The sequence below is a fragment of the Natator depressus genome, chromosome 10 (assembly GCF_965152275.1).
Source record: "Natator depressus isolate rNatDep1 chromosome 10, rNatDep2.hap1, whole genome shotgun sequence".
Classification (NCBI taxonomy): Eukaryota; Metazoa; Chordata; order Testudines; family Cheloniidae; genus Natator; species Natator depressus.
Genome location: NC_134243.1, coordinates 52488998 through 52512574, shown reverse-complemented (window position 1 = coordinate 52512574; position 23577 = coordinate 52488998). Strand labels below are relative to the sequence as shown.

Genomic DNA, 23577 nt, shown 5'->3' with positions numbered 1-23577 from the left:
TCACCCAATTCAGGTAATTACAGATTAAAACCAAATACCCTGAACAGAATCCAGAACTAAAACTAGCTTGCGTGGCTAGAACACCTAGGACAGATAGGGACCTCAGTAATAAACTATTGAACTGTTAGCTACATAGATAAAGAAAGATTGCAGAGATGAAAGGAGGGAAACGGGACAAGGCCTCTATACCCCTGACAACACATAGTCTTGGATGCTCCTAGAATGTCATAAATGCTTTTTCTGCTCAAGAATCCGACAACTACTTTTCCATTACCTAGTTTACATGCTGCAGAGAAATCATTCCAATGCTGTGTTCCCACTCTGTTGGAAAAACACAGCTGTACACTGTAATGCTCAGTCACCGTTCACAGTTACATTCCTGCTTTATTGTATTAAGCTTTTCTCTTTTCATGCTCCTTATTTGTGCTGCCATTGCCTCCCACCAGGTGAGAGGGAGAGTTGCTGTAAAAGGTCAATATTACCATTTATTCAATGGCTATAACGACTATATCCCATAAAAGTACAGCAATTGACCTATGCACTCAGTAATACATTAGTGAACCCTGTGTAATAGAGTCTGTCCTGTTAACCCAGACTCCTTTTTACAAACTCTCTTTGATATGCAGTACACCACTCTATTACCATTCTCATAAAGACCTAAACCCCACAGTAACCATTTTCATAGCACGTAGACTTTTTTCTGTACAATAATTTCTAAGTATTTCTAGTATGCAGGCCTGGCACACTTGTGTAAAGCTATGATGATCTATTCTGTTAATAACCCCAAGGGTAAACAGCACTCAAGTACCCTTGACATGATGGACGGTAATACTGTCAAAGGAGTCATTAGTGTCTCTCCAAAAATCCATTCTAGAATAAAGTCTTTAGCTGCTGATTTACACACAAGACTACAAATGTGTAACAACAAAGAGATGTAGATGTAAATGACTGACAGAATCTATCCAGTGGAGTCCATTAGGAAAATCATAATATATACTTGGAAAAAAAGGCTCCCTAGCTGTTCATTTAAAAGACTGTCAAAATATTTACACAATAGACCATAACAGAGGTCTCCTCTCCATGTGGGTGTGTGAATCCCTTTCATGTTAATGATGCTCTTGCAGCACATGGACAGGGGATATACACTCATAGCTAGTGCACAAATAGGCATTTTCAAATTCTGTGGCTTTCATACACACACACACACACACACACACAGATTCTCTTTTCCTTATCAATGGTAAGCAAAACCAAGAAAATTCATACAAAATCCACATTGATATTGTGTTAAAGGTCCAAGAAATTAGGATTCAAAGTTGCAGTCTGTCCTTAACCAAGTTTGGCAGGCCGAAGGAAGTGATTTAGCTGCTGTGGTCTTCTACCAGGTACATTCAAACAGTGGGTGATCCTCCATACCCTATTGATGACACACTTAGGCACAGCAGGATGAATTAAGGTTTGCATTTCTATTGGCCTTAACACTGACTTTTCATGACTTTTAGCAGTTAAGTCAAACACTTAACTTTTTTCTTATTTTTTTTCATTATGGGAAAATACCTTTAAGAAGATAAAGCAGCAGAGAAAATTACTGTCTGAACTACTGAAAGTGACCGCTGAAGCAAAACAATTATTCTATTATAAATTAATAATGAAATTCATTTGTAATCTATTATTGAGTCTTAAAGAATAGTTTGTGCTCAAATGGACTAAAATTCTCTCTAGAACCCATTTATTGTATAAGATAAATTTAAAAGGTAGTGTCACAATTTGAAAAATGTTATTTTATTGGCTGCAATTTTTCATGGTACCTGTGGGGACTGGATGACAGCTCAACACTGCAATTGTCCTTCATGTTGATATCCTTTTTTATTTGAAACTGTCCTGGGAATATACTAAATGTGATTTATTTTTCCCTGGACCGGTAAAGGGTTTCAGACCCGTGAAAATGGATGCATGGCTAGTAGGGGAGAAATGGGGGATGAGTCCAGCAACTGACTTATTTAGTAGAAACTAATAACCAGTGGGGAATATATAATCTCTTCATATTACAACCACATAAGACTTTTGACGGAATCTTCCCCTCTGTGCTCCTAGTCAAAAAACCAACCACCCACAATTAGCAGCAATCAGTATCTGCTTTGCAGTGTTCTCAGGAGCCAATTGGTACTCTGCATGTGATTGTGTGGCTAATTTTCCAAATGAAATAACCCTGCCATGCTTAATTTTACTAATGGGCACTAGTCAACATTCTCAACTAATGGGCTATACAACTTCAGTTTGAACAAATTATACCAGTTTTGAGTTAATTTGTGTTTGTTACCACCCGTAGCCAAATTTTGCTTAGCTACACCAAGGTGAATCTGGATTTAGCCTACCAACGTTATCAGGTTACTCTGGATTTAACTGGTACAATCAAGATCAGAAATTAGTTCCTCAGCCACAGTAGGCCAGTAGGAAAGAAGAGGTGTCACATCTGAGCTTGGATCAAATACATTCTCATTTTATACACTCCTGAAACCAGGGCATTAGTGAAAAAATGTAGATAGATCCTTAATTTACATAGGCTAAGCATTCACCTCATTTGATGATATTCCTTCCTTTGAATTGGTTAATTGCCCACATCACAGTATGAAGAGTTTCTTTATGCTTTTGGAATGCACAGCAGACATGTCAAAAAGCTATTGTTTGTGTGCACAATAGTACAGTACCCATGAGCAGGGTTGTGTATTCTCTTCTGCACTCTGATTCCGCAATTTGTCTCACAAGGGCAGACTGCTGTGCTCTGGATGGATGCAGCAGTCCACCTCCCCACAACCAATTGCAGGATCAAGGCCTCAGTCAACCAACGGCGACTTTTGAGAAGTCTCCTTAGGTTTGTTTCTTAGCAGTTAATACACTAAATTTGTCTGAGCAAAATCTTCTTCGTCTCGAAGCATGAAACATAAAATGGGTTTTAAGAGATTTTTCTTATTTTGAGGATGACCTTTAATATTGCACCAACTGTAGATGGAGATTGAATTTACTAGGCAGGCAAGGTATAAAACCTACTTTATACCTCTCAGTCAGCCACAGTTACTATTAACTAGATTATTCTTATGCCAGTGAAGCATCCCCAGCCACACTTCCTTTTTAAATTTATTTTAAATTCTTGTTCTGTAAATTGACCCTGGCGATACAGAGGTTTTGAAATACTGCTCTCAGATACGTATTTCCCATAATATGATGTGTATGATGTAAAATGAAGCAGATTTATTAAGAAGTGGATAGGCTTCAGTTTGAAACAGTAAAATCCCAAACTCACACATGCAGTTAAAGAGCTGTGCATTCCACCTCAGAGGTTGCTGCACTTCAATAGTAGGAGAAGCCATCCCTATGATATTCATATGTATCACTGAAGCTTCAGGGTGGTTGGGAGACTTAACTTGTTAATGTTTGTTAAGCAATTTGGGTGAAATCCTGGCCCAACTGGGTTCCTTAGATGAGAGGCACTATGGAAGTGCAAAGAATTAATATATTACTAGCCAGAGAGTACCCCAAATTTGAGAATGGCATCACAGTCATTATGAACAATAGACGTGTACAACTAGGAAGGACCTTGAGAGATCAATCCTGTGCCCTGCACTCAAGGCAGGGCTATGTAATAACTAGACCATTCCCAGCAGGTGTATGTCTAACCTACTCTTAAAAACCTCCAATGATGGAGATTCTCTAGGCAATATATTCCAATGCTTTACTATCCTGACAGTTAGGAAGTTTTTCCTAATATCCAATCTAAAACCTCCCTTGCTGCTATTTAAGCCCATTGCTTCATCCTATCCTCGGAGGTTAAAGAGAACAATTTTTCTCCCTCCTCCTCGTAACAACCTCTTATGTACTTGAAAACAGTTATGCTATCCTGTCCTCCCCCCACCTTTTCATCTCTAGATTAATCAAACCTATTTTTTTCAGTCTTCCCTCAGAGGTCATGTTTTCTAGACCTTTAATCATTTTTGTTGCTCTTCCCCTGGACTTTCTCCAGTTTGTCCATATCTTTCCTGAAATGTGGTGCCCAGAACTGGACACAATATTCCAGTTGAGACCATGTCACCGCAAAGTAGATGGGAAGAACTACTCCTCGTGTCTTGCTTACAACACTCCTGCTAATACATCCTGCAATGATGTTTGCTTTTTTTGCAACAGTGTTACACTGTTGACACATATTTACCTTGTGATCCATTATAACCAGCAGTACTCCATCCTAAACAGTCATTTCTCATTTTGTATGTGTGTGATTGATCCTTCCTAGGGGGAATACTTTGCATTTGTCCTTATTGAATTTCATCCTGTTTACTTCAGACCATTTCTCCAGTCTGTCCAGCTCATTTTTAATTTTAATCCAAAGCACTTGCAGTCCCTCCCAGCGTGGTATCATCCACAGACTTTATAAGTGTATTCCCTATGCCATTATCTAAATCATTGATGAAGATATTGAACAGAACCAGACCCTCAGGGCCCCACTCGTTATGCCCTTCCAGCTTGACTGAACTAGTGATAACTACTCTCTGGGAAAGATTTTCCAACCAGTTATGCACCCACCTGATAGTAGCTCCATTTAGCCTGTATTTCCCTAGTTTGTTTATGAGAAGGTCATGCAAGACAATATCAAAAAGCCTTATTACAGTCAAGACATACCACACACCACTTGCCCCCATCCACTAGCCTTGTTACCCTGTCAAAGAAAGCTATGAGGTTGGTGTGACATGATTTGTTCTTGACAAATCCATGCTGACTGTTACTTACCACCTTATTATCTTCTAGGTGCTTGCAAACTGATTGCTTGATTAATTGTTCCATTATTTTTCCAGGTACTAAAGTTAAGCTGACTGGTGTGTAATTCCCTCTGTTGTCCTTATTCCCCTTTGTATAGACTGGCACCATATTTGCCCTCTTCCAGTCCTCTCAAATCTCTCCCCCTCTTCTATGAGTTTTCAAAGATAATCACTAATGGCTCAGATATCTCCTCAGTCAGCTCTTTGAGTATTCTAGGATGTATTTCACCAGGCCCTGCCAATTTAAAGACCTCTAACTTGTCTAAGGCATTTTTAACTTGTTCTTTCCTTATTTTAGCCTCAGATCCTACCTCGTTTTCACTGGCATTCACTATGTTAGACGTCCAATCACTATTAAGCATTTTGGTGAAAACAAATAAAAGGTCATTTAGCACTTCTGCCATTTCCACATTTTCTTTTATTGTCTATCCCCTTCATTAACAGACCTACCCTGTCCTTGGTCTTCCTCTTGCATGAATTCACCAGACTTCTATTAGCATAACACACTGTGAGCATTTCCAGTTAAGTTCATGTGGGCCCTGTTATGAACAAGGTTATTTGCATTTATTTGTACAGTGTCAAATCTGAAAAATATTGTACCATGCACAGGGAGAAACCTACAACGGCTAGGAAAGACTATTTGTTGGTTATCTAGCTGTGGTATAACTTTTGTAAGCTAATAGCCTGCTTGTAGCATACTCTGACAGTTGTTTGTTTAACCTCGTTGCTTTGGTTCATCTCCATAATACAACATTCTCCAGACTGCGATGCCATTCTAAAACTACAATTCAGATGCTGAAAGCTCATGTTCAGTGGCTGTCAACTTCATGCTAAATTGTTCAATTATGCTTCGCAACATTTTAAAAGTATTTTGATTATGTTGTCTTTCGAAAAGTGTCTCATTTGTGCAGGGGAAAACATATTTTGATTGTAACCATCATGAAATTATTTTCCCTTGGCAACACACTTAGGAGATGCCTACACTGCAATTGGGGGTGTGACTGTGGCTTTCTATTCTATATAGGTTTTTATACTGTGCTCATCAACACGACCTGAGTGCTTTCAAGTAGTGCATTAAGCACCATGACTTCATATATATCACATGCTGTTTGTTCTCTTATCCTCTCTCCAGAGGGAGAAGCATGTGGAACGGAGCATCTTGATTGGGTGGGGTTTTTAAATATACCCGTTGCTTTGGGTTTATATTAGGAAAGGCAAGGTCAAAGAAAGGCACCTCGCCCTAAGAGCAGAAAGCGGTGAGGATTGTGATATCCATAGTTCCTGGAAGAGTTCATTTCATAATCTTGGACCACTCCCAGAAAAAGTTTGTCTCCCACCCAGTCAAGCTTTACCCTCATTGTTGGGTGTTCCATTAGAAAATAAAAATGGCCATACTATGTCACACCAGTGGTCCATCTAGCTCAGTATCCTGTCTTCTCACAGCAGCCAGATGCTTCAGAGAGAATGACAGAGGATGGATCACTTGCTAATTGCCCTGCCCTGAACAGAACAGATCCATCCTCTGTCATTCAGTCCCAGTTTCATTGTGGCAGAGGAGCGAAGCTGTCAGTCATAGTCTTCCTCACAGAGATTCAAACAGTCTTTTAGGTATCCTGAGCTTCATACAGGCATACCTGAACTAGCTTTATTCTAGCTAGTTTGGCTAAAATAGCAGTGAAGACACAGTGGCACAGAACCCGGCATGTACTAGAAATGTGAGTGCATGCCAATGGTTACAGGAGGGCTTGTACAGCCTGTGCTGAAGCCCACATCCCTGCAGCTTCACCGCTATTTTTTAGCATGCTATCTAGATTAAAACAAGCGAGGGTATGCACACCTGAGTTAGGTGCCGACTTCAGCCACTGAAATGATGTAGTACATTGGAAAAATTTCCTAAGACATAAAGAACAAATTAATTTATTTTTACTCTTTTAAAAAGTTTGTTATTGTTTTTAATCTAAAATCCCTAATACAGCAAACCCAAAGTATTTTATAAAATAGCAGAACCCGGCGGATATCGAACTCAGTCTTGCAAAGTTCTACTTATCCACAGTTACGTGGCCAAACCCAAGAAGCTGTGCACTTCTGTTACATTCTGAAGACCTAACAGTCTGCAACTAAAGTGTGGGCAAGTAGGTTTTGCATCTGGGACTGTGAATCTTCACAAGATTCAGACCATCCCCTGATGTTATACAGGCTACATATACTCAGACAGAGCCATAAGCAAACAATATTTATTCTGGTAATCAAAATATTCAGAAGAACTGTCATCAAATATAGCAGTATGCACACAGAAATTTCCTGCTCTGCTTGGCCACCTTCAAAATGAGACTAAGGTCATTAAGTGATTAGACAAGGGAAATTATAGGCATGCAACCACTCCTTGCACCTTCACAATGTAATAAAATACAAAACTAGCCACTTCTTGTCAAATTAACTCTATAGAAGCAGTCACTTCTGCACTTTCACCAACCCAAGGTACTTTGAACAAAACAGAAAACAGAAGGACTAGGAAGCTTTGGTACAAAACTGATACTTTAAAAATAACACAGAGATAAGGAACTGCAGGGTATTTCCAAACCCCAAGATGGCAAGTGTCTCATACATAAGATGGGTAATAATTTACCTATGCAACTAACTACTCCCGGGTGATTACACTACCGTACTAATGACATTCCCAGAAACCCTCAGATTCGACATCTGAGCAATGGAAATGCTGACTGAGGCGCCTGGTTCTGATGCTCCCAGATGCAGTGATTTCGAAAGGCAAAACACTTAGGGAAGGTGTAACATGGCACTCTGGTTAATACCTTTAGCTGTTGGTTCTGTCCAGTTTTCTGAAGCATGGGGCTATTGTAGGAAATAAAGTTTTAAGAATTTAAGAGCTCAGAGTTTTAGTCAACATTGTTCAAGGCCACTGAAGTGGATTTCAGGGAGTTTGCTGCTAAGCTTTTGAGTTCCGCTCTCAAGTGCAATGTGCTCGAAATACATGACCTGCATTGAACCACTGCCCTAGCAAGCTGTAGCTATTATTCACTTCACAATACAAAGTCTATAGTACCAGAAGGCTCGATCTACATGATATATTAACTGCTTTATGAACACTGCTTGCTTTAAGAGACTATGGCCACATAAGCTATGAACAATACCATTTATCAAGTAAACCTCACAAAGGTGTTTTTCAAGTCCTCCACCTCTTTTTCACCCAGATACATTCCTTAAACAGAAAGGGAAGGAAAAAAAAGGTCTGGTTTGAGACACAACCCAAGGTTGTTTTTTGCATAAGAGAACTTCTTCCCTTGACTCCCACTCCGTCGCCCAATTAAAGTCCCTGCCCAACGCTGTCAGCCTCCATATGTCCTGTGTAATTAATAGCTTATGGACTGACTCGATGCTCGGGCAAGTAATTAGTGGTAAAGTGAGAAACGTATCTCTAAACAAATGTAACGTTACACCTTTTCTCAGATGCCTTTGCCTTGATCCCAAACAACCTTACAGCCGCAGAATGAACTAATTGTCTGCCCCATTAGAGATTAAGGATAGATTTTGTGGTTTCTTAAGAGAAGCTACAAGTTGCACACAATATAATTAGCTAGATCATATTTTTCCCCACTTTTTTTTTTAAACTCATGAGACACTAATGGTCCATGCATTTTACATCTGATGACTGGGCATAGGAGGCCATCTTCTAATGGGAGGGTATTAAACATTAATCGTCTAACAAATACAAAAGAAAAGGTGCAGTTTTGACACACTGGTTTTCTGTACAGTCAGTCTTATGACAGAGTATGCAGCTGAGCTAAACTCTAGCAATGAGATGACAGAGCTCTATTATGACAGTATCAGATCGGAGGAAGCATATAAAAAGCTGATCATCACCACTACATGGTGGAAATCACCTTAAAAAAGGGGTGAAAATTATAAAAAGTGTATTAGCTGAGGCTGGAGGCATCCATACATGTGCACTTGGAAAACAGATTATTACTTTCACCTCATACAGGAGAAAATACACTTGAGCTCAAAAGCTATTAAAAGGATAGCAAATAAAAGAGAAAGGAATCTGAATCTAAACAGCTGATAACTTGTCCTAAATTAAAGGATCACCGTGATCTGTTCCAGTCAGATTAAGACAATTTCTGGAACACGTAGGACTATATTAGGTTAAAATAAAGAGTGACAAGTGAAGTAATACCAGGGTTGAATTTGGTCAGTTGTTATAAATGAACCTACAGATGGTGGAGTTTGAATGGATCTTCTGGATTATTTATTCGAAGCACCTAGCATTCTTACTGTTATATTTTTCTACCACAAATTCAGCTGATATATTTTCTGTCCAAAATGACTTCAGTAAAACAACCAGAAAGAACAAAAGAAAATCCCCATAAAACATAGCACAGAGTAACATCAGTGTAAGAAGCCACAGAAATTTCCAGAACAAAATGGCTGCTCACATGCGACTGTTGTCAGCTCTTGCAATTTTTATCACAAGTCTCAAAATATTTGGTGTTTTACTTCAAGCACCAGCTTCTGGAGTTAGGTAATTATGTAAGAATCTCAGCTTTCATTTAAAAAAATTAAGTTTCTAGCCCTCATGGTTGTGGAGAAAAGCTTGAAAATGTGACATAAGTGAACTCTAAAGTCTCAAAACCCAGAAAGCAAATAAAAGAACTCATATTTTATATAAAATCTCATTTTTGGGGAGCCTGACTCATGATTTTTGAACTCTTAAGACTGGTGAGACTGGAATTTTTAGAAGCGGAAAGATTCATTACACTAAAAGCCAAAGCCCTAACTTTAGGCAACATATATCACTTACTAATTAGAATTCCAGCACACAAGGAATAATTGCTATTTATTTTCACACTCCAGTTATAAAAGAAAAATGTTAAATACTAATATTATAAAACAATCACACAGGGGAATCTGATAAACTTCTAAATAGCAAGGAAAGTTAGAGTCACGGTACGTGACATCATCATCCTTTACTCGTTGTTGCTAGATGTGGCAGAGCTCATGATATGTAAGATAAAGGGGTTAAAATATTTAGAGATTCACAGGATGCATTACAGCTAAAACTCCTTTGTTTCAAACACTTGAAACAGTATTTCAATTATGTCAACACATTGACATCACCATTCAGGTATTTAGGAGATGTATTCCTCATTAATAATATTTTTAAATGGCCAAATATTACAATGTAATGACTGTGGTGTGTTAACAATGTATAAATATTTAATTAGAAGACCATCAGTATCAATATGCATATCCATGGATATAAAAGTTTTCACACAGCTGAAGTTGAGAGGTTCAAAGAAGAGCAGTCCTGGATATAGCATACAGCCCTGTATGTTTTGTGACTGGTATTAATTAGGGAGAGGGGGAGGAAATGTAACTAGGAAACATGTTATAGGCCCCAATTATTAAAGCACAGACATAAAGTTAAATATTATACTCTACAAATCTTTCAGACAAGGATCTTCAAAAGGTTTGGAGTTCCACCTTGCTTCAGATAAGCACGCAAAAGTTTGGATGCTTATGGCTCATCTTATATCTGAGCTTGCAAAACTGGTTTGGCATTTCTCCAAGAGCAGGCTCTCTCCTGAGATTTCCCATACTTCCAGTCCTGTTTCTGGTTGTTCGTACCATGAGAAGAGTATTACTTGTGATATTTCAGCACTTCTGGAAATGGAAGACACTCTTATCTGAACTAGTGAGAACCTCCAGAACTTTTTGTATTAAATTTTATCCTTAAAAAGTGGAAAAAGTTTTGGCTCTGCACAGGAATGGATATTCAAAATAACAGTAATTAAAAAACCCAAACAAACAATCTTACCCAGTGCCAACACCATTCCTTATTTCTAGAGTCAAATGCAGCCAGAGGTTTGAAGATTTCCTTACCTACTTTTCCCACTATTTTTCTTCCTGGAACCTGCAGCATTTCTGCCTTGTGACAGAGAATGAAAGCACAAATGTGAACAACCATGACTAACAGTCTGACTGCAAACAGGGACAGCTGGAAATCTGCTGGGAAACAACATTCTCATCAGATTTGCAATCAGATCTTGTAGACCAAAGTATAACTACTCAAAATGAACCTGCAAGCATTTTCTGGTTTATCCCTCACTAGAGGCTTCTTCTTGTCAGTCAGGCACTAAAAAAGATGCAAGAGACCCTTTCCTTCTTTTAGAGTATGTTGCTGAAGGCTACAGTAGCCCAAACAAGTTTCTGAGACTGCAACTATGTCATCTCAAATCTCTTTATTTTCCCTAATAACCTCCGATGGCTCTTATTTCTGGACAAGGGCATCTTTTCATACAGGTTGGCTATATTCCAGAAAAAGGAATCAGTTTCCTCAATATGAGGTGACAATAAGGCACTGAAGACAAAATTTATCAAAGAAATGTTATACTTCTACCTGGGTAATCCATAAACTAGGGATATATCAGCATTTCACTTTCTAGCTTATGAGTAATATCCTCAAGTTTTGCAGGTAAGCCATATTCACAAGGTCAGACTTATGTTAGCAACTACTGTGCACTGAAGAATTAACTCATCAAAAAGATACTTAGGCCTGAGTTCATTCTATAAGTCATTACATTTGCACATTTGTTCTGGAATGTACAGTGTAATAGCCAAAGAACCAAAGTGAATCCACAAAAGTACCGTGTCACTAGTTTTTAAAGTAAAGCAGAAGTACTGTGCAAGAACAAATGAAAATAATGCATCGCTTGAGGAAGAGGTAAGTCTACTTGGGTATATCATGCCAATCTAGTCTTACACATAGTACATAAGGAAAGAGTACAAAGCATTCTTTCCAATATTCAAGATAGACAAGTTCTTTATCTATTTGCAGATTAGGCTCACATGCCAGGAACCTAATATAATATACCGTATTTTTCAACTTAAACATGAATCTTTCCAAGGCATATGTCAGGTCTCTCTTAAAAAGTCTCATGTTTACCTTTTATGTATCAGATGCTGACCCGCAAAGTGCACTTTCAACAATATTTACAGTCTCATTTTGGACCAGATCAAGTAAAGTACACGTCTTTCCCTTAAGTTTTCACATTCCACATCTTTTTTCTTTATGTTTCGATCTGTGGCAGCCAGGAGAGGAAGGTATGAAAATAGATCAGTTGCAATATGGTGTACACCATATGCACAGCCTTCCCAAATTCTAGTCTTCCCCCAATTTACAGTGAAAATACATGGGACCTGTTGCCAAAGGCCCTTTGGCAACAGTAAAAGAGGTGAGAAGATCTGTCCCAAAGCAAGATTTAAAAGTGACTACAGCTCTTAAATACAGCAAACGCTTTGACAGGTTATACTTCACAATGTGTCTTTTCTGTTCTTATTTGTTTAACTTATGGCTCTCTCTAAAAAGCAGGATACTTTAGTTTCTCTAGTGCTGGCAAGAAACAGTGATTCTGAAGGAGTCAGTGATTTCTTTTAATGATATTATGCGCTTCCTAAGTTCCATATTTCTCTACTTCTTAAGGCTAATCATTAAGCATCATAACGCTTGTTCCTTCAAGATGATGCTCTCCCAATGATTCACCCAAACGGATTTGATTCTCATTTACACTAAGGTTCCTTTCCAGTGCTGCGGCGTGGGCGGCCCTTCTCGCGTCCCCACGCTCCAGCTCACCTCTGCTCCGCCTCCGTCTCCCTGGGCCTGAGCGCAAAGCCGCTGCTTGCTTCTCAGCCCGCTGGTTTCCCAGGCTTCCCGCGTGAACAGCTGATTCGTGGGAAGCCGGGGGGGGGGTGGGGGCGGAGAAGCAGAGCGGGGCGGTGCATTCAGGGGAGGAGGCAGAGGCAGAGCGAAGGTGAGCTGGGGCCGGGTGCGGGGTGGGGTGGGGAGGGGAGCTGCCGGTGGGTGCTCTGCATCCATCTAATTTTCCCCATGGGTGCTCCAGCCCCAGAGCACCCACGGAGTCGGTGCCTAAGGCGCCACTTTTGGCCAGTTGTTAAATTTAGAAGCCCTTTTAGAACCGGCTGTCCTGGCTTCTAAATATAACAACCAGTTCTAGCGAACCAGTGTGAACCAGCTCCAGCTCACCACTAATTATAACCACTTTCAAGCCTCTTCACACTCCCAAGAGGGGCCTAAACAGGCCACTGGGTAAATGAGAAATCAGGTCCAAATGTGTTTGGGCTAGAAATACTGGACCTGATTTCTCATTTATACTAAAGCCCTATATGCCATTCTGGCATTGTAAAAGGGCCTCAAAGTGAGTGCAGGCTGCCAAGCACCTAAAGGGGTGTTAGTGCAAATGAGACTAAAGCCTGCTTATGCTAAATGAGTGAATTAGTCTGTGCGGAATGTGGGAAATTACATTCATATACCCCCAAATGAGATGTTTTGCATTACATTTTGATTCAAGGAAACTGGACACACTTTGTGGAAAGCCTGAGAAATTTCATAGATTTTTGCTTGAAAATGGGATTGGGAGATGGCCCAGAAGTAAAGAATTAATATATTGGTGTGTAGTGGGGTGGCTGTCCCACTCCTACAGAAAAGGAGTAAAAGCAGCCCTGGAGAGGGCTGTGGCTGGGAACAGCTAGGCTGATTGGGGGAAGTTGGAGAGGGCTGTGGGCCAGAAGCTGGAAAAGTTTCACTCTAGCCCTGGAGTGGGAAGGGCTAGCTGCCTGGGAGCAAGGTAGAGTGAAAGCAGTGCTGGGGAAGGGCAAAGGGAGCTGGGGAGCTCCAGCCTGGTAAACCCCCAGGCTGCAGGCCTTGGTAAAGGCCCAGAAAGGTATTGGGGCTGCAGAGGGGCAGCCTGGGAATAGGCAGAGGCAGCAGGTCCTACCCCCTTGCCAATGTGAGTGGCCATTACACTGCAGTCTGCCCCAGTGAGCGGGGGCTAGATGATGACTGGCAGTAGCCACTGAGGCAAGGTGGGTTTAGAGGGTTGGGGGTTCCCCTGGGAAGGGAGACCCAGAGTGTGGGAGTACTGCTGGGGCAGAACCCTGAGGAAAAGGGCACCGGGGTCAAGCAGGGACATTGGGCCGGTGGCAGGCGAGACACCGGCCAGGAGGAGGCGCGCCGAAGGCTGGCGAGACCACCAGCAGGAGGCGCCGTACCAGTGAGCCGTCACCGCGCTACACGGTGATATGATCTTGCTATTTTCATGTGGCCCAACTAGTGAAAAAGGGAATAGCTAGAATACCAGGGAGTTTTCCTATTCAAAAGAATTCTTCAAAGAGGACCCAGGTCCCTGGGCTTCCAGTAGAGAGAGAATGTCAGATGAGAATTCCATTGATTTCGAAGAGTTTTGCTTCAGCTGAACTCCAGTTTTTTTCCTGGGATAATCAAACCTTTTGGGGATGAAACTCTCTGGTTTTTGTAGTTTGCATGGTTTTGATCCGAGTAGAGAGTAACAAATTACTCTCACTGCAGTCAAGGTTACAATGTATGTAAAAAAAAATAATCTGCATGAAGTTTTAGTAACAGGCCCTTACTCCCAAGTTAAAACACAAATCTTTATTCTTACATTTAGATTAAAATATCTGATACTGCAATAATATTTCTTCCTGCTTTTTAGTAATGTTGTCCAGTTCTGCCTCCACAGGCGGACTCAGTAAAAAGATTATAATTATATGGTCTTTCACACAAAGCACATCCCAGATGGTTTTTGAGTAAAAAGATATAGTTAAAAGTTACAAAATAATAGCAGGTGGAGAGAGAAATTAAGATATGAAGGGAAGTGAGACGAGAGACATTTGTAGGTGAGGTATATGAGAATAGATGGTGTGTTAATATGCAGAGGGAGTCTCAGGTAAGCTGCTTCAGATGTCAGAAGCTGTGGAGTGGAAGGCTCCCTTCAATAGTGCTGAGCGTGTTTAAAGGGACAAGAGAGCCAGCCAGTGCTAGGTGACTGGAACAGAAGGAACAAAAAAAGGGGATTAAAACAAGGAGAGTTTAAGTTGCTGAAAGTCAAGACTGTGTAATGCCTGCTCTGTGGCCATTCCTCCCTTCAGTTCTTCATTACAACTGATCTTCCATCTTACAGAAAAACAGTATTCCATTTTAAGAAGGTGTTCTCAAGTGCCCACTTACACACAGACTGGGTGGGATGTCCAAGCACACAGGTGATCATGACCGCAAATCTGGGGTGTGCATCACTGAAGGCCCACTGGAAATTTACTCAAATGCTCTGATCGTGCAAACTCACGTGAGGAACTTTACAATTTGAGCAGCCCCACTGAACACGCACCCATAGATGTTTGCATGTTCAGGTCTCATTTAGTCACTAAAACGTTGCAGGATCAAGAACTTTACTGATTTTGCATTCTGCTTCGGAGAAAGTATGGATGTAGGACCATGGAACAGAGAGGAAAAATTCTGTATAATATGTGCATTTAAATATTATAATGTTTCTTTATTCTTTTCTCTGACCCTATATCCACAGTCTCTACCAAGCAGAATGGGGGAATCAATAAAATTCATGTTGAAATATATATGGCACCCACTTGCCCTAGTTTAGCTTGGATAGTGTGAAAGTGTTCTTTTATTCCTCATCAGAAAAATATTAATATGTTTAATCCACAAACATGAAAGAACAGAGGCCATGAGAAATGAAATTTTTTTCAGAGTTTGGAGACACTTCAAAGAAATTAAAAAGTAATTAGAATGCTATAAATGGTTCTGATATTTATATCTTCTCACCTTAGAGAAATCTGTCCTTCCTGGTTTTGATTCTTTATTGCTCCACTGGAAAGACAGTTCATATAACTATGTTATTCATTCTTCTTTAGTTGTCATATAATTAGTCTTTATTGATTTGCTAGGTAAAAAAAACTCTTACATTTATTTAGACGCTTACATACCACAATGATCGACACACTTAAAATGCATAGACTGATGTGGTTTTGTTTTCTTTTTGCTTAAATATAATCAAAGGGTTAGATACATATTTAAGAGGCAGTAACACATTAAGAACTAGTATGCAAAATCTGTCTTTTCTCCCTCTTTCTATTTTTTTCCACTTAAAAATGTTGCCAAAATAAATGATAAACCAGCTATATTGTGTTGGGGGGGTGTAAAAATAATATCAAGAAATTGCTGGACTTTGCAAACTGAGATGAAAAATAAGACTGGAAAGGTAATCTTTACTCATCTCATGGTATTTTAGGGAAAGAAGTTAAACTAATGAAATCAAGAACTACTAGTGAAGAATAGCACATCATGTAACAGATGACCACAAGGGTGCTTCAGACAAATTAATTACAGCATTAGAAATGTCACCAAACTCCTCAGAATCTCATTTTGTTGCCATCATGCTGTGAACACCTGTGACTTGCTGACAGCACATTTATTTGCAGCGTGGGAGACTTGCAAGTTCAAAACTAACTTCTCAACACAGTTTCCCCAACCATTTGTACATCTATAAATAAGACCAGGAGGAGCAAGCCCCATATCAGCTACACTTGTTAATGACCTTAGGAACACCACAGGCATCACAGGCAAAAAGTCACTAGGGAAGAAGATGATTTCAGAAGCATGATTCTGGACTGCACACGGAAAAAGGAACTCTCTTGAATGTATGCTCGAATTCAAATAGAACTCCTTTCAAATAGGGGCCAAAAAACCCCCTCAAGAGTCTCTCTTCTGATCCAGCTCCTTTGTGCTGTCCAGGAACCAGATTCTAGCAGTAACTAGGCATCTGAGAATGTCACCACAGGACTGGAAAGAGGCAGGGGCCTGGGGAAAAGAGATCTGTGAGTTGGTGGATCCTGTGTCAACAGTCCCCTCCATCCTAGCATGAAGGAGTGAACTGAGGCAAAGTTCCGCTCCTGATCCTAGCTGGCAGATGGTCTGGGATGGCTTTGTCTTACCTCAGGGTTGGGGGTGGTGGAGTCCAACCTATAAAATCATCCACAAGTGACCCTCTCACCCCACATCTTGCGCTGAGTGGATCTTCACCACAAGAGAGAATCAAGCCCAAAGTGACTTCAGGAATGAGCTATAGAAGAGAAAAGCTGACGAAGAGTTCCATTTTCAAAAGGGCTAGTTCCATTTTCAAAAAGCTGCTTCAGCATTTAGGATCCTAAGAGTAAAATTTTCAAAAGCATTTTTCAATGAGCCTTGAGCTCCTCAGTACATAAATCACTTTTGAAAATGGGTCTTTGATACAATTTTCCTTATGGTCAATATGTACTACCATCCTGCCAATTTCCATTTATTGTTTTACTATATTCTTTCATACGACATATTGCTTTTCCTGGCCCTATGCTTCCTCGAGACTCATGCAACACCCCAAATTCACACTAGTTCCTGCCACACAATGCATACTTAAAGATCGAATATGCTAACATTCAAATCTAAAGCTCCGTTTGACCTCTGATGCCTGTTGGTGACTTCTGCAGAAGCCAATGAGACACCTCTCAGGACAGAACACTACTGCATGTTTCCATTTATCATGATTACTTTTCTTTTTACAGATAATTCCATGGGAAGGCCACCAGTTTGAATGCTGTGTCTAAGTTCAGCTTGCATTTCAGAACTCTTCTGTTCCATGAGCTCACGCAATATTTGCCACTTTCATCTTGAGTACAGGGTGAAAAACAACAAGCAACTCTTGTTGAATAAACAAGTACCTGTGATGATGAAATAATTATGTAACTACTAAAGATTTGCTTTCTAAATAAACAGCAATGTCACAATCTGCAAGCAACAGTAAGACTTCCTTATAGTCTCTCTATCCATTTGGCACATCTACAAAGTGCTGTGGCATACATATTTGGAAAGAAAATAAATTAAAAATACAAACCATTTCCAATGACAGATCAGAAAGCTATACTCTCAGACACCATATCTAAACACGAAAGCAAACGTAAAACTGAAATACCCACCCTTGCTGTCCCTCCTGGTTGGTTGGACTATTGAATAACTTTAACATTTAAGAAAAGCAGTGAGTGCAGTGATAAACGTCTGCTCTGATTTGGCTTTCAGGACATGCAAAATACAATAAGGATGACGAAGAGAGTGCAATTATATTACCCCTACAATAAGATAGCATCCTTTGCAACAGTACCCAGAGAGGGAATTAGAAAGATGGACTTAAAGAACTATTTTTGCTACCAATGCTTTAGGAAATAGTTATACAGTACAGTAACTCCTCACTTAACGTTGTAGTTATGTTCCTGAAAAATGTGACTTTAAGTGAAACGATGTTAAGCTAATCCAATTTCCCCATAAGAATGAATGTAATTGGGGGGGGTTAGGTTCCAGGGAAATTTTTTTTTGCCGTCCAGTACAGTACTATAGTTGGGAGGGGCCCCCGCCTTACCCCTCACAGGCACAGCCCACTGGCACTGGAGACAATGAGGCAGGCAAGAAGGCTGTAGGCTAGGAGAAGCAGCAGCAACGGCAGCTCCCCCTACTCTGCAAGCACCAGGGGCGGGGGCTCAACCCTCGGCCCGCCCACTCCACCCCTTCCCCCAGCCCCCACCCTTAACCCACCTCTTCTTCCCCCCATTCCTCTCCCTTTACTCCACACGCTGCGTCCTCGCTCCTCCCCCCTCCCACCTGCCTGCGGCAATCAGCTGGCTTGCAGCGTTCAGGAGGCAGGAGGAGGAGCGAGGACACAGTGCGCAGCCTCCCCACTCCCTCCCCTGCCTGCTGAATGCCACAAGCCAGCTGATTGCCACGGGCAGGAGGCAGGGGAGGGAGGGGAAAGGTGCGCCGCATACTTGCTCCTCCCCCCTCCCTCCTGCCAGTGGTAATCAGCTGGTTTGCAGCGTTCAGGGGGCAGGGGAGGGAGGAGCGAGGTCTCGGCATGCAGCCTCCCCCCTCCCTCCTGCCCGCAGCAATCAGCTGGTTTGCAGCGTTCAGGAGGCAGGGGAGGGAGGAGGAGCCTGCACACTCCCTCCTGAACACCGCAAGCCAGCTGATTGCCACGGGCAGGAGGAGGAGGGGGAAGGCACTGATCCACGGGGTCCGCCAGCGGGCGGGAGGTGCTGGGGGCGGGGGCGTAGGGGAGCTGATGGGGGGCTGACATCTGTGGACAAAGCAGGCAGCCAAACGACGTTATAGCGAAGTATTACACAACTTTAAATGGAACGTGTTCTGTAATTGAGCAGGGACGTAAGATCGAAACAATGTTAAGCGAGAGGACGTTAAGTGGGGAGTTATTGTACTAAGAGCTCTGAAGTCTAAGGATTCGAGATAGATATCAACTTAGTCTCAGAAGACAGAAGATCACCATCAAGGACTAACATATGATTTAGATTTTCTTATGGACCAATGCCTTATGATGGAGCTGAACAATGAGTTCTTGTTCCACAGATGGAGAGTCAAGGGGCCAGGAGCCAAGTATCAAGGATGTACAGCTTCAAGGCTCTGCTGTGACAAATAATAATTCTCAGTATAGTATTTTCTGATTACATGGAAAAATATATCCCACAGTTCAGATGTATAAGTTTTGGGAGCAGTATTAGTGATTGTTAATTATAGCTCTCTCTCTCTAAATTCTATTTCTCCATTTCCTTTTAGGCCATCTTTGGCTGTGCAAGGTTCATAAACATGCTCGGATCCTGCAAGTAGCTCTGTGGGGTTCTGCATAGGCACAGGGATCTACGTGCATGGAGTTGTTTGTAGGGGCACAATTAACGTCATTTTTTCTGGTCATTTCCCACTAGGTTTTCCCCCCCCAATACATAATTGCACGTTTCGCTCAAAACCCCAGAAGAAATCGTGTTTATTCTCCTCACCTGACCACAGTCACTAGAAGTGCCGTTTTCCTAGCAGATTAAACAACCACATGCAGTTTCCTCTTAAAATTAAAGTGAACAGGTCTAGACTAGCTAGTACCACACCCAAGCACCAAAGCTAAGTTGGAACCTACTATGTTCTTCACATCCACAACCTCTTTCAGTGCAACAGCTGCTAGCTCATCTCTTCTTTTGATACTTCACCCCAGCTCTTGTCAAACAGCTGAAAGTATGATATATATGCACTGCAAAGTGGTGCTCTGTGGCACTCTCATCACTAAAAACTAACATCTCCAAGCCAGGAGACTTCACCTACTGGAGGAGGGGCATATTTCCATCATCATCTCCTCGGCTGTGAGGTTATATAAATCACTAAACAGCAAAGCAGGCTCTTATTGTCTCTTTTCAGACCTTTCTACCAAGGTGAAAAATAAATCCTTAAACTGCTGTATGAAAACTAATCCTTGTTCTAATAGCTTAGGCAGTTCCCTTCAGTCACAAAGTACATTACCGTTGATTCCTGCAGCTATGCTGCTGTAGTGCTATAGTCTAGACATTTACTACAGCGATGGAAGGGGTGTTTCGATCATTACAGTAAATTAATCCCCTCAAGAGTCTGTAGCTAGGTAGACAGAAGAATTCTTCCATCTACAGAGGGGATTAGGTCAACCTAATTGCATCACACAGGGTGTGACACTTTTCACAGGCCTAACTGATGTAGCTAGGTTGGTCTAAGTTTTATGTTCCGACAAGGCCTGTATGTAACGTTCCTTCTGGTGTTACAGTTTGATCCTCCACCGAAGGATCACTCTATCCCACAGAGTAAGATTTTATATGTAAACATATAAAGGGTCTGGATTCTCATCAGTTTGAGAGAGAGCTGATGAGCATCCAGACCTTTTAGGTGCTTAATTGAACTGAACCTGAGCTCTGAATCTTTTGAGGTTCACCCATCCCAATTTAAAGAAACAAATTTGGAGTAACAAAAACACCCACATTATCAGGGTAGCGGAAAAGCTCTATTACCCAGAACTTTTGTGGGAGATTTTCCTTTAGAGCATTGAGTAAGAATCATTTGTCAGGATGAGAGAGATGAATGCCTCACCCATTGAGTTCCCTGCAAGTTCAGGGACAGGAACGGAGGGAACCTGAGTGCATCATCTTCTGCAGTTCTAGTTAAGAAGATCAGCATTTATTGACTGAGGGGAATAATCACTTCCCTTGGTCTGCTGGCAGTGCTCCTACTAATGCAGCCCAATATGCCGTTAGCCTTCTTGGCAACAAGGGCACACTGCTGACTCATATCCAGCTTCTCATCCACTGTAATCCCCAGGTCCTTTTCTGCAGAATTGCTGCTTAGCCAGTTGGTCCCCAGCCTTTAGCGGTGCATGGGATTCTTCCGTCCTAAGTGCAGGAGTCTGCACTTGTCCTTGTTGAACATCATCAGATTACTTTTGGCCCAATCCTCCAATTTGTCTAGGTCACTCTGGACCCTATCCTCCAGCATATCTACCTCTACCCCCACGTTATTGTCATCTGCGAACTTGCTGAGGGTGCAATCCATCCCGTCATCCAGATAATAAAGATGTTGAACAAAACCAGCCCCAGGACTGACCCTTGGGGCACTCCGCTTAATACCGGCTGCCAACTAGACATCGAGCCGTTGATCACTACCCATTGAGCCCAACAATCTAGCCAGCTTTCTGTCCACCTTATAGTCCATTCATCCAATCCATACTTTTTTAACTTGCTGGCAAGAATACTGTGGGAGACCGTATCAAAAGCTTTGCTAAAGTCAAGATATATCACGTCCACTGCTTCCCCCATATCCACAGAGCCAGTTATCTCCACATAGAAGGCAATCAGATTGGTCAGGCATGACTTGCCCTTATGAATCCATGTTGACTGTTCCTGATCACCTCCTCCAAGTGCTTCAAAATGGTTTCCTTGATTATTCTCCTGTATTCGTCACTGGTGAGGCCACACCTGGAGTATTGCATCCAGTTTTGGGCCCCCCACTACAGAAAGGATGTGGACAAACTGGAGAGAGTCCAGCGGAGGGAAACAAAAATGATCAGAGGGCTGGGGCACATGACTTACGAGGAGAAGCTGAGGGAACTGGGCTTGTTTAGTCTGCAGAAGAGAAGAGTGAGGGGGGATTTGATAGCAGCCTACAACTACCTGAAGTGGGGTTCTAAAGAGGATGGAGCTCGGCTGTTCTCAGTGGTGGCAGATAACCTAACAAGGAGCAATGGTCTCAAGTTGCAGTGGGGGGAGATCTAGGTTGGATATTAGGAAACAGTATTTCACTCGGAGGGTGGTGAAGCACTGGAATGGGTTACCTAGGGAGGTGATGGAACCTCCATCCTTAGAGGTTTTTAAGGCCTGGCTTGACAGAGCCCTGGCTGGGATGATATACTTGGCGTTGGTCCTGCTTTGAGCAGGGGGTTGGACTAGATGACCTCCTGAGGGCTCTTCCAACCCTAATCTTCTATGATTCTGTGAATCTTCTATGTGTCCCTGTTTAGCAGCAAGGAAGTAGCTTCCCTTGGAAAAGAAGGGTAAACCCCATGTAACTCCCCAAGTGCTTTCCATGGACGTCACGGAACTCTTTGGAAGTAAATGTGATGTGTGTGGGTTTCAAGGTAAAAACACTGGCTTTTGTACCACTAGATTTTTCTGTATAGACTTCTTGACTGTGCAACAACCAAAAAGTATATAATTCCCTCACTCTGTGTTCATTTTATAAGCTGACCACACATGCAATCCAATCACAGACCCTCTTGAACGGAGGAGCTGTGCTACTCTCACAGGTGAGACCTCAACCAGCCTCACACAGGCATCTGCTGTGGATCCTGGTCACCATCAGCTACATTGATCCTTTATTTCACCTCCACTATGTTTATTATTACATTTGAAATTTTGAAAAGCGAAGTCACATGGTTCAATTTTCAAATCGTTCTTCTGCAGAAAGGAAGGAAAAAACAACCCAGAGACATTTCCAAAACATTGGCATGGTATCTTTAACAGAAATATCCATGCTGAAATTAGGACCTTTCAGCCACCTGTGCAAAAGGGAAGGTAGAGAAAATAGCGTGATGCCTATAAAGCATGCACGTATCACAACGCTCATCCCAGAACTTATGAAAATATCTGTCTATTTACACTGCACTTTCTAAACATAAAGTAGGCTTAGTTTCCACTGTCTGCTGAGAAGGCCACATGACATACTAAATGAAATCCAGACTCCCAAATACCCTGAGGGCAAGAAAGAGAACTGAAGCTCCAAGAAAATCAGAATGTTCCTGTATTTTCACAGTAAACAATTCTGATTGGATTCTCCTCCTATTTCTGTGCATACATGAACTCCATTAATAAACGTGCATCAAAAAGGCACTGGAGGACAAATCAGTAATTGCTCTTTTATAGCAAATCAGAAGTTACTAAGAATCTTCTATAAAGGCTCTGTCAAAACAAGTCACTTAAGGATTAGTGGGAGCTAAATCCTCTGGCAGAGAGATTTTTCTCAACAGCAGTAAATGGGTTTTAGTATCTGAAAAATCTTAGACTATATACTATTCTCCCACTCCGAAGGGACACTGCACCCTTTAGAAGCACAGAGTCTTTTTCTCCCCCTTTTTGTTTTTTGTATAAGCTCTGCTATTTGTGGCAAATGAAATCAGTCATTTGAAAGAGTTGCCAGCTGCTTAATTTTTTTTAACTGTTTTTTTTCCTATACTGCAGGACAGCATCTTTAGGTACATCAGCCTAGCATGAATTGAAGACAATTACCAAGATTTGAGCTAGTCTAATATAATAGTCTCAATATAATAGCACACCCTATGCCTGGAAAAACACATTTCAAGTTAAATTTCAGTGTTCTCTTTATGGATACAGGCTGCAGAGTCCTATTGCTTGACATACAAGTCAGTGCTTTTGCTTTCAGTCTCTAGGAAATTTTGTAGGCAATTGGTTTTAAATAGTCAGAATCTTGACACATGTCAAAGCCTTTAAAACTCAGAGTTTTAAGAATTAATATTTAACATGCTGTCAA

At 41.4% G+C, this 23577-nt stretch overlaps 1 protein-coding gene across 3 annotated transcripts in view; it reads right to left on the bottom strand.

Moving 5' to 3' along the window:
* Positions 1-23577, bottom strand: part of RORA (RAR related orphan receptor A) — a 535368-nt gene that overhangs the window by 273690 nt on the left and 238101 nt on the right. The window lies entirely within an intron of this gene.